This window comes from Schistocerca cancellata, chromosome 2 (assembly GCF_023864275.1).
Source record: "Schistocerca cancellata isolate TAMUIC-IGC-003103 chromosome 2, iqSchCanc2.1, whole genome shotgun sequence".
NCBI classification, from domain to species: domain Eukaryota; kingdom Metazoa; phylum Arthropoda; class Insecta; order Orthoptera; family Acrididae; genus Schistocerca; species Schistocerca cancellata.
Window position 1 is genome coordinate 220,114,736 of NC_064627.1, and position 13,228 is coordinate 220,127,963.

The window sequence follows — 13,228 nt, forward strand, 5'->3', positions numbered from 1 at the left end:
CACAGCAGGTTTCCGACAATAAAGGCCACTGTGCCGAAACCTTGTGTTCACAATTTGCCTCGATACAACATGTCCATTGGGTGCTGCGAGGTCTGATGTCAATTGCTGTGCGGTACTAAGCCGGTACCGTCGTGCCCTTGCAGCCAAATAACGGTCGTGTCTTTCTGATGCCACATTTGTTCGGTCCTGCTCTGGTCTATGGGGTCGAGTTTTTGTCTCTATAAACCGTTGCAGCATCCGATAAACAACCGAACGATACACATTAAGCCATCGGGCCTCATCAGTTAGCGACTTCCCTGCTTCCATTCTTCCTACGGCCTCCACTGCAGAGTGACTGGTGACTGGTAGGCATCTTCCCTGTGTCCTACTGCACTGTCAGTAACAATTTACACAGCGATTGTGGTTGTGGGGCTACACGGCAAATACCTCCACGTTTCATAGGCATCATGGCAACGGCCTTGCCGCAGTTGATACACCGGTTCCCGTGAGATCTCCGAAGTTAAGCGCTGTCGGGCGTGGTCGGCACTTGGATGGGTGACCATCCAGGCCGCCATGCGCTGTTGTCGGTTTTCGGGGTGCACTCAGCCTCGTGATGCCAATTGAGGAGCTACTCGACCGAATAGTAACGGCTTCGGTCAAGAATACCATCATAACGACTGGGAGAGCAGTGTGCTGGCCCCACACCCCTCCTATCTGCATCCTCCACTGAGGAAGACACGGCGGTCGGATGTCCTGGTAGGCTACTCGTGGCCTGAAGACGGAGTGCTTTTTTTTTCATAGGCATCATGAGGTCACTATTGGCGCGGTTGTCCGTTGACCGAAATGCCATATTCCCTGCAAAACACAATCCTACGGACATGTGATGACATTTTGCTTGACTATATCGTGAAACAGCTGCTTGTTGCTTTAATTTTGGGCGCCAGTGTATTTTCATGGCATTAAAACCGGAGGCGTAATACGCTACGTGCTCACAAAGTTATAGAATGGCAGCTTTCAGAGCTTTAATGAAGTTTATGGAGAAAGGGCTGCTGTCCGATTTGTGCGAACAGACGACGCTTCTGCAGGCACTGGGCTGTATAGAGCTCTTGCAGAGGAGCCGGCATCCGCAAGTTCTGAGGAGAGCGAGGAGGATTAACTCCGCTCATTCACAGTGGGGCGTCCGCCGGGGAGTGTCTGCGTTTCCGTGGACTCAATTCGGGCGCGGCGCGTCGTTTGTTTTGCCGGGCCGGGCGTGTTGGCCCCCGGGGCCGCGGCCTGAGCCCTGATGACGCACGCAGGTTTACTCGGCGGGGCAGACGCAGATCAAAAGCGGGCCCGGCGCCTAATGACAGGTGCTGCTGAAAGCGCGGTCCGACCCGACCCGACCCGACCTGCGCTGGATTTCGCGCTCAAAGGGAACGTGCGGCTCCGCCTCGGGCCGTGTTACTGCGAAGGCAGACAGCGTGTGTGTTCCCGGCTCACAGCTCCGCTCAGAACGTGCTGTCGCCTCGGTCTGTGTTCCACAGCGGCCTCAAAGTGAGCCCGGCGGGGAACAGCCTGACCTCGCTCCTCACAGTGACGTCGTTATGCTGCGACGCAGCTACTGTCACGAGCAACTTTGATGGCTTGACAGGCCATTACATGTATTCACCAGTAGGATTTCTTTTCGTTTCAGCTCGTATGCGACCTGCAACAATGCCTACGTAGGTAGCTGCTGCTTTGGCACAAGGTGTGTAGACACTAGACCAACGAACGACAGCTAATGGATGGAATCTCCCGAATGCTGATCGCCAACGCAATGGCGTTTGGCCTCCTCTTCAGAAAACCAAAGGGCTGGGGGTAAGGAATTCGGTCACGTTGAATCTCAGCTGGTTCAAATAACTTGTCGAGGTTCCTCCCCTCCCCCCCCCCCCATTTGTTGCGATGTTAGTACTGCATTATTAAACCTCAACGATTCGCAAGTGAATTTTACCTCAGTTTCTACAAGAGACTTTGTCGACATGCTCCCATGTGGTTCGGTGGACTTGCATACTCTTTTTGTTACGATATCGCTGACAGAGTGCTTCGCACTCCGGGTTTTTCATCGAATTTATGTTTATATTTCGCCTTAGTATGATCCGCGAGTTATATGTTTGGCCAGTATTACATTTTTCTTTGTGATGAGGGTGCACGTGTGTGAAATGGGTTTCTTCAATGTTTCTTGTTAGTTCAGCCATTTCAGTTTAACTTTTCTATGAATCAAAATTATTCTTTTGGTGTATTCTTTCTCCTCTAGTAATTTTTATTCGACTAAATCCAGATTTAATCATAGTTTCTTTGGGGTTAGTGGACACATTGTGCTAATGAATGTTTCACTGACGCTCAAGTCTCTCTGTAAGTTTCGTCATTGCTTCCTTGCCTCTAAAGTGAATTATCTATGTGTTAATTAACTTCTTTGGGTTCCATTCACGATCTAGCTCATGAATTTTTCTTGGATTTCTTTGCTCATCCAGCAGACGCCGAGTAAGATACTCACACACAATAGGAAGTGGACATTACGTTCTTCTTATAAAACCATTTTCCTATTGTGTCTATGAAGATAACTCAGGAGAATTCTCAAGCACTTAAATGTACATTATGATTTTTGCTTTAATGTTATGGCTTGACTAGCCCACGATGGTTGGCAGAGTGGTTACTCATTACAATGCCAGTAGCATGGTATTAACTACACCTGTCCAGCACACAGAGCATGGTTGATACAATTATTTCTGTGCCGTAGATGAAAGTAGATTCGAGAGTGAACATTTAGGCAATGTTTCCCTTCGTTCCTCCTTACCACACAGCCCACTCATACACCTGCACCTTACCGTGTGAGCTCTGATTTCCCTTATTTTATTATGATGGTAGTTTCTCCCTAGGGAGGTCGGCGTCAACAAATAACTTTCACATTCGGAAGAGAATGTTAGTGACTGAAATTTCGTGGAGAGATTCCGCTGCAACGAAAAACGCCTTTGTTTTAATTATCTCCGCCCAAAATCCTGTATTACATCTGTGACACTCTCTCCCCTATTTCGCGATAGTGCAAAATGTTCTCTTCTTCTTTGAACTTTCTCGAAGTACTCCGTTACTCCTATCTGGTAAGGATCCGACATCTTGCAGGAGCACTCCAAAAGAGGACGGACAAGCGAAGTGTAGGCAGTCTCTTTAGTACATCTGTTACATTTTCTACGTGTTCTGCCAGCAAAACGCAGTCTTTAGTTTGCCTTCCCCACAACATTCCCCATATGTTCTTTTCTATTTAAGTTCGTAATTGTAATTCAAAAGTATTTAGTTGCATTTACGGCCTTGGAATTTGACTGATTTATCGTGTAACTGAGGTTTAACGGATTACTTTTAGCACTCATGTGAATGACCTCACACGGTCAGGCAAATATGGAGGCGACTCCATCCCTGCGCCATAAAATTTGCAATAAAACAACGCTGTGACTGTATTCCGGAAGTATTGGTCAAGAAGGCGAAACACCTGTCCGGTGTGATGCCCTGTCTTGCATGAATCACTCGGTGCCTGGTCGATCCTCTAACGCTAGCCGTATAACGACAAATTGTTCAAAATTGTAGCTTAGCGTTCACTAGTGATCGTTTCTCGCATGCGAAAAGGACGAATAACGCCTCTGCTGCATACCTCAGTCCAAACAGTAACTTTAGGAGAATACAGTGGTTTCGCTTCAGACAAATGGGTGTTTTCGGAACCCAAAAATCACCAGTTTTGTTGATTCACGTCTCCAATCACGTGAAAGTGTGCTTCATCTGTGAACCATATGCAGCTATCATCAAATCCTTCATTATCAATCATCGTGAGAATCTTGTTCGCAAAGTCAACCTTCTGTCGCACAGCTCGTATAGGTACGGATGGCCTGGTGGCTTTTGGTTTTAAATGGAAACATGGATAGGCTCGATCTCTGTATTTTATGTGTGCTGGAACGCTTCCAACCAGTCTCTGCCGCAATTCTTCGGACGGATTTCCTTGGATTTTGCTGAACAATTCCAGAAACCGTGCCGACATTTTCAGGAGTAACTGCAAGTTGCCTGGAGCCAACATTCCCCGCTAGATCGTCAGCCACGCTGGAATTTTTGGAAGAACTTGCGAATGGTGTTCGCATCTGGTCATTCTGGAACATTTAATCCTGCCTGGGCCAACGGCCTTGCCGCAGTGGTAACACCGGTTCCCGTCAGATCACCGAAGTTAAGCGCTGTCGGCGTGGGCTAGCACTTGGATGGCTGACCATCTCGTCTGCCGAGCGCTGTTGGCAAGCGGGGTGCACTCAGCCCTTGTGAGGCAAACTGTGGAGCTACTTGATTGAGAAGTAGCGGCTCCGGTCTCGGAAACTGAGATACGGCCAGGTGAGCGGTGTGCTGACCACATGCCCCTTCGAATCCGCATTCAGTGAAGCCTGTGGGCTGAGGATGACACGGTGGCCAGTCGGTACCTTTACGGGAGAAGTTTAGCTTAGTTTTAGTTTAATCCGGTCTGGAGACTGGACATTGTTGCCGTAGGACTGTGTGTTAACCTGTGGTATTCCAGTACCACAAAAACACGTTTCTCGATGGAATACGCGATTTTAACCTCTTTCGTCTGTTTGCTAAATTCCTTACACGTTTCAACGGTGCAACAGATCGCTGTGAGCTTCTGTATACAATTCTCATAGCTTTCGCAATACACATACCATTCGTTCCGCTTGTTTATCGATCTTAATTTTCGAGATATTTATTTTGAACTCAGGGACTTCACCGCTTGACACCCTGTTTCAAGATCTGTTTCATGTAATCCAAATGATTTTCCGTGTACATTTCTGCTATTTGAATATACATCTCCTTTACGCACAATTCCTATGACTGTAAACATTAACAAATAAATAGGAGTTGACTGGACCTTATTTTACCTCTTATCAATTAGGTAATACTTCCAACCGATATTTATTGACTTTGAAAGGCTGGCGCCCATTATTCATATGTAAGACACTCCCCATTTTTTCATTTTTTTCTTGTAATCCGTTGCATAAATCTGAATTATAACTATGTAGTCAAATCAGTGGAGAGAATTCTGGCCCAGCATCAGACTGTAGCAACAGTAAGTTTCTTCAGCTCACGCGCGGCCTCTTGCACTACATGCATTTGAACCTGCTTATTGCTGTAAGGCCTATGTCTCCCTCTACAGTTTTTATTCCCAAAATTACCACCATTAACAGATTGTTAATTCCTTGATGTGTAATTGATATTCCCTATCAACAAGCTCCCGTTTACAGTCGGCGTACGAGTGGTGGGACGCATCGTCTCCGATGTAACGCTGGGGATGTTCCCGTACGAGCACTTCACGAGTGTGCGGTGAATATCAGGGATGCGGTAAAACATCAAATCTCCGACATCGCTGCGCCCCGAAAAAGATCCTACAAGAACGGAACCAGTGACGATTCAAGAGAATCGCTCAACGCGACGGAAGTGTAACCCTTCCGCAAATTGCTGCAGATGTCAATACTGGGCCATCAACAAATGTCAGCATGCGAACCATTCAACGAAGCATCATAGATAATAGCTTTCGGAGCCCAAGGCCCACTCATGTACGACACAAAGCTTTACGTTTCACCTGGGCCCATCAACACCGACATTGGACTGTTGATGATTCGAAACATGTGGCCTGGTCGGACGGGTCTCGTTTCAAATTGTATCGAACGCCTAGACGTGTACGGGAATGGAGAGAACCTCATGAATCCACGGACCCTGCATGTCAGCAGGGGACTGTTCAAACTGGTGGAGGCTCTGTAATGGTGTGGGGCGTGTGCAGTTGGAGTGATATGGGACCCCTGATACGGCTAGATGCGATTTCGACAGGTGACTCGTACGTAAGCATCCTGTATGACCATCTGCATCCTTTCATATCGGTTGTCCATTCCGAAGGACTTGGGCCATTTCAGCAGGACAATGCGACACCCCACACATCCTGAATTGCTACAGAATGGCTCCAGGAACACTCTCCTGAGTTCAAACATTTCCGCTGGCCACCAAACTCCCCAGACATGAATATTACTGAGCATATGCGGGGTACCTTGCAACATGCTCTACCAAAGAGACCTCCATGCCCTTGTACTCTTACGGATTTATGGACAGCTCTGCAGGATTCGTGGTGTCAGTTTCGTCCAGCACTACTTCAGACATTAGTGTAGTCCATGCCACGTCGTGTTGCAGCATTTCCACGTGTTCACGGGGGCCCTACACGATATTAGGCAGGTGTACTAGTTTCTTTGGCTCTTCAGTGTATAATCAAGTTGTGCCAGAAATTTATTTTTTTCCCATTCCGATTCAGAATTTCTACATTAGCTATCCGTCTATCCATTTACTCTTTTGCACTCTTCTGTAGTACAACATTTCAAAGGCTTCTCATCCCGTCTTATGTGCTCTGTTTTCAGCCCACGTATTACTTTGGTAAAAGGCTACAGTTCAGACAAGAATCTGTAGAAAAGACTTCCTTATAGTTGAGTTACAAATGTTTCCAGACATGATTTTACTAAAGTTAAATTTTTATTGTCCTTAAAAAAGTTCTTATTTTCGGAAAATTTTCCATGCTATTGTCAGCCTGCATTTTATATCCTCGCTACTTCCGCTTTCGCCACAATTCTCCGCCCAAAACACAAAACGCATCTATTACTTTTTCTGGATTCCTAGTCTATTTCCGTCATCATCATCTGATTTGTTTCGAATACATTCTATTACCCTCGTTTTAACTGTACTGATATTCATCTTACAGTCTCTCTTCACTCATTATCCAGTTCATCCAACCTATCTTCCAGATCGTTTGCTGTCTCGGACAAAATTGTGTCGTCGACAAACCACGAAGTTTTTATGCTTTCTCTCGATGAACTTTAATTTGCTTTTACAAACTCCCCTTGATTTCTTTCACTAGCCCTACAGGAAGTAAATGTTAGTCAGGCTTCTCCATATACATCCTTTCGACGTGGTTGCACTTACGGTACGGCTATCTATAAAATTAAAGGAAGCAAGCCACTGCTCTGCAATAAAGTCGACAGTCAGAGAGCCATAGAGACAGAGTGAGGGGAGGGGGTTGCTCACAGCATGAAATCCAGCAACTAATCATGTAGAATGAAATTTTCACTCTGCAGCGGAGTGTGCGCTGATATGAAACAGCCTGGCAGATTAAAACTGTGTGCCGGGCCGAGACTCGAAATCGGGACCTTTGCCTTTCGCGGACAAGGGCTCTACCGACGGAGCTTCCCAAGCACGACGTACGACCGGTCCTCACAGCTTCACTTCGTCCAGGCAAAGGTCCCGAGTTCGAGTCTCGGCCCGGAACACAGTTTTAATCTGCCAGGAAGTTTCAACTAAACATGTATATCTGGAAACGATAGTTGAGTGTTTAGATGATCTGTCAGAAGCTGTATTGTAAAACAGATCATATACGAACTACGTAACTCAGAACATGTCGAGGAAGGTCCATTAACGCCCTACTTGAATTCTGAAACTTTCCATACCGGTAGAAGAGCGCTTCTTCTGCCAAAAACTTGGTCCTGACAACGTCATCTTAGAGCAAAGTAGCTGGTAGCACAGACCAGCATACTAGTGTTGTATTTAGTGCCAAGAAATTAAGTGAAAAGTATTGTTACAAATTTAGGATAGTGACACCACACAGCCGGTCTGTGTGGCCGAGCGGTCCTAGGCGCTTCAGTCTGGAACCGCGGGACCGCTACGGTCGCAGGTTCGAATCCTGCCTCGGGCATGGATGTGTGTGGTATCCTTAGGTTAGTTAGGTTTAAGTAGTTCTAAGTTCTAGGGGACTGATGACCTCAGATGTTAAGTCCTATAGTGCTCAGAGCCATTTGAACCATTAGACACCACACATATGGCAGACACTGTTAATTTACAAAAAACGTTCGCATGTAGACTGCAAGGGAAAGTGGAAACTACTGCTGAAGAAGGCTGTTCGAACAACAAGAACTGTAACGTCAAAATAATTGCAGAAGGAGGCAATCTTGTTTTGTCTAAACACGTGGAGAATCACACGCATGATCCATCATCAGTACAAGAGATAGCAGGAAATCGATAATAAATACGTTAGCGAAGAAAGAATACCATATGTGAAAAAGAGAAGTCTGCAGATCGACTAGCTAGTCTGGAAGGTACCGCGAATTTTTATTGCTATTTATAAATTTTCTTCACTTAAATTTTCATCTTTAGTATTCGAGTACAAATCGTCGTAGCACAAGTACCTAACAGAATTTTTTATTAATGTATAACTCCCCTTAGACGCTACATCCTTGGTCATCCTGACCAGTATCCACCGCACATGTACAGAAGATCCTTATTTACTATTTCTCTCTAATGTGGAATATGTAGGAATAATACAGGGTTATTACAAATGATTGAAGCGATTTCACGGCTCTATAATAACTTTATTAGTTGACATATTTTCACAATGCTTTGCACATACATACAAAAACTCAAAAAGTTTTTAGGCATTCACAAATGTTCGATATGTGCCCCTTTAGTGATTCGGCAGACATCAAGCCGATAATCAAGTCCCTCCCAAACTCGGCGCGGCATGTCCCCATCAATGAGTTCGAAAGCATCGTTGATGCGAGCTCGCAGTTCTGGCACGTTTCTTGGTAGAGGAGGTTTAAACACTGAATCTTTCACATAACCCCACAGAAAGAAATCGCATGGGGTTAAGTCGGGAGAGCGTGGAGGCCATGACATGAATTGCTGATCATGATCTCCACCACGAGCGATCCATCGGTTTTCCAATCTCCTGTTTAAGAAATGCCGAACATCATGATGGAAGTGCGGTGGAGCACCATCCTGTTGAAAGATGAAGTCGGCGCTGTCGGTCTCCAGTTGTGGCATGAGCCAATTTTCCAGCATGTCCAGATACACGTGTCCTGTAACTTTTTTTTCGCAGAAGAAAAAGGGGCCGTAAACTTTAAACCGTGAGATTGCACAAAACACGTTAACTTTTGGTGAATTGCGAATTTGCTGCACGAATGCGTGAGGATTCTCTACCGCCCAGATTCGCACATTGTGTCTGTTCACTTCACCAGTAAGAAAACATGTTGCTTCATCACTGAAAACAAGTTTCGCACTGAACGCATCCTCTTCCATGAGCTGTTGCAACCGCACGGTAAGGCTTCTGCTTTAGCCTTTTCCGTAAGATTTTCCAAACCGTCGGCTGTGGTACGTTTAGCTCTCTGCTTGCTTTATTCGTCGACTTCCGCGGGCTACGCGTGAAACTTGCCCGCACGCGTTCAACCGTTTCTTCGCTCACTGCAGGCCGACCCGTTGATTTCCCCTTACAGAGGCATCCAGAAGCTTTAAACTGCGCATACCATCGCCGAATGGAGTTAGCAGTTGGTGGATCTTTGTTGAACTTCGTCCTGAAGTGTCGTTGCACTGTTATGACTGACTGATGTGAGTGCATTTCAAGCACGACATACGCTTTCTCGGCTCGTGTCGCCATTTTGCCTCACTGCGCTCTCGAGCGCTCTGGCGGCAGAAACCTGAAGTGCGGCTTCAGACGAACAAAACTTTATGAGTTTTTCTACGTATCTGTAGTGTGTCGTGACCATATGTCAATGAATGGAGCTACAGTGAATTTATGAAATCGCTTCAATCATTTGTAATAGCCCTAAAGATGCAATTTGTGATCTAATAACAGACACCATTTCAGAGAGCAATTACACGCAGAATTTGCTGTTTTCCACAGAAAATTACATGGCTGAAGATATAGCTCTTTCTCTCCATGTATTGGGAAAGACAAATGTGTGCGGGAACTTTCACCGTCTTTGTAACTCTTTGTCTGAATAGGCTCACCTCAAATTTTACATTTTTGTGAGTAGCTTTAGAAGAGTAGAAACAGCTTCTTACAGTCAGTTAATGATATCGGCTCTGGCTGAAATACTGGCAATAAATCTGGAAAAAGCAAGTCTTCATCCAGAACAATATTATGCAAAGACAAAATGGTGAAATGGACAGATAACACGTATTTTAGTGTGCTTCACACAAAACTTAAATGTTACCTATAACTTAATAGTATATTGTGAGTAAAATAAACTTCAGTTGATGCTCATTCTTATATAACTCTTTACTTTAAAAGCTTTTTCGTCATGCTTCTGTCAGTTAAGGTATTTAAGATGACATACTGGTGTGCAAAACTTAAGGGCGGAAATAATTTTCGCGTGATTTGTCACCAACTGACATAGCTAGGTGAAACTTGGACCATAGAGAATATAGTATAGTATAGTATAGTACGCAATGTATCTGAAAGAAATACCCAATGAGATGAGCCCAAGATATTGATGACCCTGAAGTCACCGCGATTTATGATGGTCCCCTGACCATTACAAAAGGCAGGACATAGTTCTTCACAGTGATCATCATGAACAGCTGCGCATGATCTTCAGCATCCATCCTTGTTAGTGCCCGCATCTCGTGGTCGTGCGGTAGCGTTCTCGCTTCCCATGCCCGGGTTCCCGGGTTCGATTCCCGGCGGGGTCAGGAATTTTCTCTGCCTCGTGATGGCTGGGTGTTGTGTGCTGTCCTTAGGTTAGTTAGGTTTAAGTAGTTCTAAGTTCCAGGGGACTGATGACCATAGATGTTAAGTCCCATAGTGCTCAGAGCCATTTGAACCATTTGAACCATCCTTGTTAGCCACAATATTGGTATGGAGTTCTTGTGGTAGAGCGACCCATTCCTCTGCCAGTACGGTTGACAACTGTTGGCAGGCCGGCCGGGGTGGCCGTGCGGTTCTAGGCGCTATAGTCTGGAGCCGAGCGACCGCTACGGTCGCAGGTTCGAATCCTGCCTCGGGCATGGATGTGTCTGATGTCCTTAGGTTAGTTAGGTTTAATTAGTTCTAAGTTCTAGGCGACTGATGACCTCAGAAGTTAAGTCGCATAGTGCTCAGAGTCATTTGAACCATTTTTGAACTGTTGGCAGGTCGTTAGTGCATATGAACATGTTGCGTTACGTCTCCCCAAAGAATCCCACACATGCTCGATGGGATTTAAGTTCGGCGACCGGGCAGGTCAGTCCATCGTCGAATGTCCTCTCGTTTCAAGATATCCTCCAACTGTGCAGTTCGATGCGAACGTGCATTGTTACCCGTAACAACGAAGTCAGGGCCGAAAGCACTTCTGAAAAGACGCACATGTTGCAGGAGTACAGCGCCATAATAATATTGACCGCTGAGTCCAACCTATTGAAAGGCTTGAAGGTTGGTACACCGATGTAACATTGTAGCTCCACACACCATCTGGACCCCAAAAACGATGATTTTCCTGGAAGCATTATGTATTCCCACCTATTGCCACATGGGGGTAAGTTTAGAATCACCACTCAGACCGAATCTCTTCTCATCCGAAAAGAGCATGCGTACCCACTGCTCATTACCCTAGTCTTCAGTTCTTGTCACGATCTCAAACGCTACTGCCGATACATGGAGGTCAACGGAATACAATGTTGGTCGTCTGGCAAAGAAATCACTCCCAAATAGTCGCCGTGCCACAATGAAGCATGTGACTGCGTGCCTTTCAGTTCCACCATATGTGGTTGCAACTGCACTCACTGTTTCACGTGGGTCCTATATTGTGTGTTGTACAATAAAGCGATCATCTGCTGTTGTAGTTGATCGTGGTCCACTACCTCCTCTCATTAGCCCTTCAGTGCCTGTGGTTCGGAACGCTTCCCAAACATGTAAAACAATGCTGTGAAGAATTCCAAAGTCCTGGGATACAGTCGTCATACTTACTCCTTCTTGTCCGCGCAGTCATCAAAATATTGCCTCCGGTCCTGCTGTAATAAAGAACACCACCACAGCGCACTGTAGCAGCTCGCTGGCTGACACGCGCACTGCCTTCCCGTTCCCCCACCTGCCTTGTGTTGAGGGGACAGCTTATTTGGCACGATAGTCACGCTAATCTCAGACCAAGTGACGTCTGACTTTCGGTGCATGGCTGCGAGACCTCTGCCAACATGATCCCACACTTTCACTCATTTTCTTTTCCTTTATTGAATTTCGATTCGCCCCGAGGGGGGCGAGCTGGCAGCAGCTGAGTACGCTGCTCTTCAACCTACTGAATTTTTAAAACATATGAAGATAAGAAACAATAAAAGCAGGCGATAAAACGGTGACTTAAAGTGTAAAACGGCGTAACATTCTGGAAAGTTAAAACATAAAACAAAGGGTGGGCAATACTAATAAAATACACAGGAAGCAGACAGATATAAAAATCATACCCAGCGGCAGGATGATGTCCGTTCGCAACACTTGGGAAAAGAAGCACAACACTTAACAATCACTGGAAACACTGCACTAAAAAGTCGGCACGAAGATGACAAACCACAGCCAAGGGCAGAAGGGGAGGGGGGCGGGAAAGATGAGGGGGAAAATGGGGGGAGGAGAGGAAACACGAAAGGGAGGGGGGATGACGGAAAATGATTCAAATGGCTCTGAGCACTATGGGACTTAACTTCTAAGGTCATCAGTCCTCTAGAACTTAGAACTACTTGAACTTAACTAACCTAAAGACATCACACACATCCATACCCGAGGCGGGATTCGAGCCTGCGACCGCATCAGTTGCTCGGTTCCAGACTGTAGCGCCTAGAACCGCTCGGCCACCCCGGTCGGCGGGGTCGACGGAGTGAGTGGACTCATAATGGAAGGGGGGGGGGTGGCAGAGCAGACGCGAGAGGGAATGGGGAAAGGCAGAGGAGGGAAATGCAAAAGGACTCGGGGTAGAGAAGGGAGGCAGAGAGAGGGGGTAGGCAGGGAAAAAACAGGATGGAAATGGGGGGGGGGGGAGAAGGAGCGCAGGAAAAGAACAGAGGAAGGGAGGGGGAGGTGAGGATCAGAGTTGATAGGAAGGATAAATCGAGGGAGGGCATCATCCGGGAGGGGGAGTGGATGGAAGCCACCTTGGGAAAGGAGATGAAGGGTGTAGAGATGGAGGGTAGGGAGGACACAACAGTGAAGGCGTGGCAGAAGGCGGGAGGTTGGAGAGGAGAGGAGCACCCAGGGGATGAGGGGGATCAAGGCGGCAGGAGGTGTAGAGTATGCGGATATGTTCGAGGAATAGGAGCAGATGGGTGAAAGGAATCAGGTCGTAGAGGATCCGTGTGGGGGACAGGAGGCAGAAGCGTATACAGAAGGCGAGGTGGAGTGCATGGTGCTCGAGGATCTGGAGGGACTTATAGAATTTGGGGGGGG

The 13,228-nt window shown here is 46.5% G+C and overlaps 1 pseudogene; it reads left to right on the top strand.

Moving 5' to 3' along the window:
- Positions 1-448: 448 nt before the first annotated feature.
- On the top strand, positions 449-566 carry LOC126163802 (5S ribosomal RNA; annotated as a pseudogene).
- The last annotated feature ends 12,662 nt before the right edge of the window (positions 567-13,228 follow it).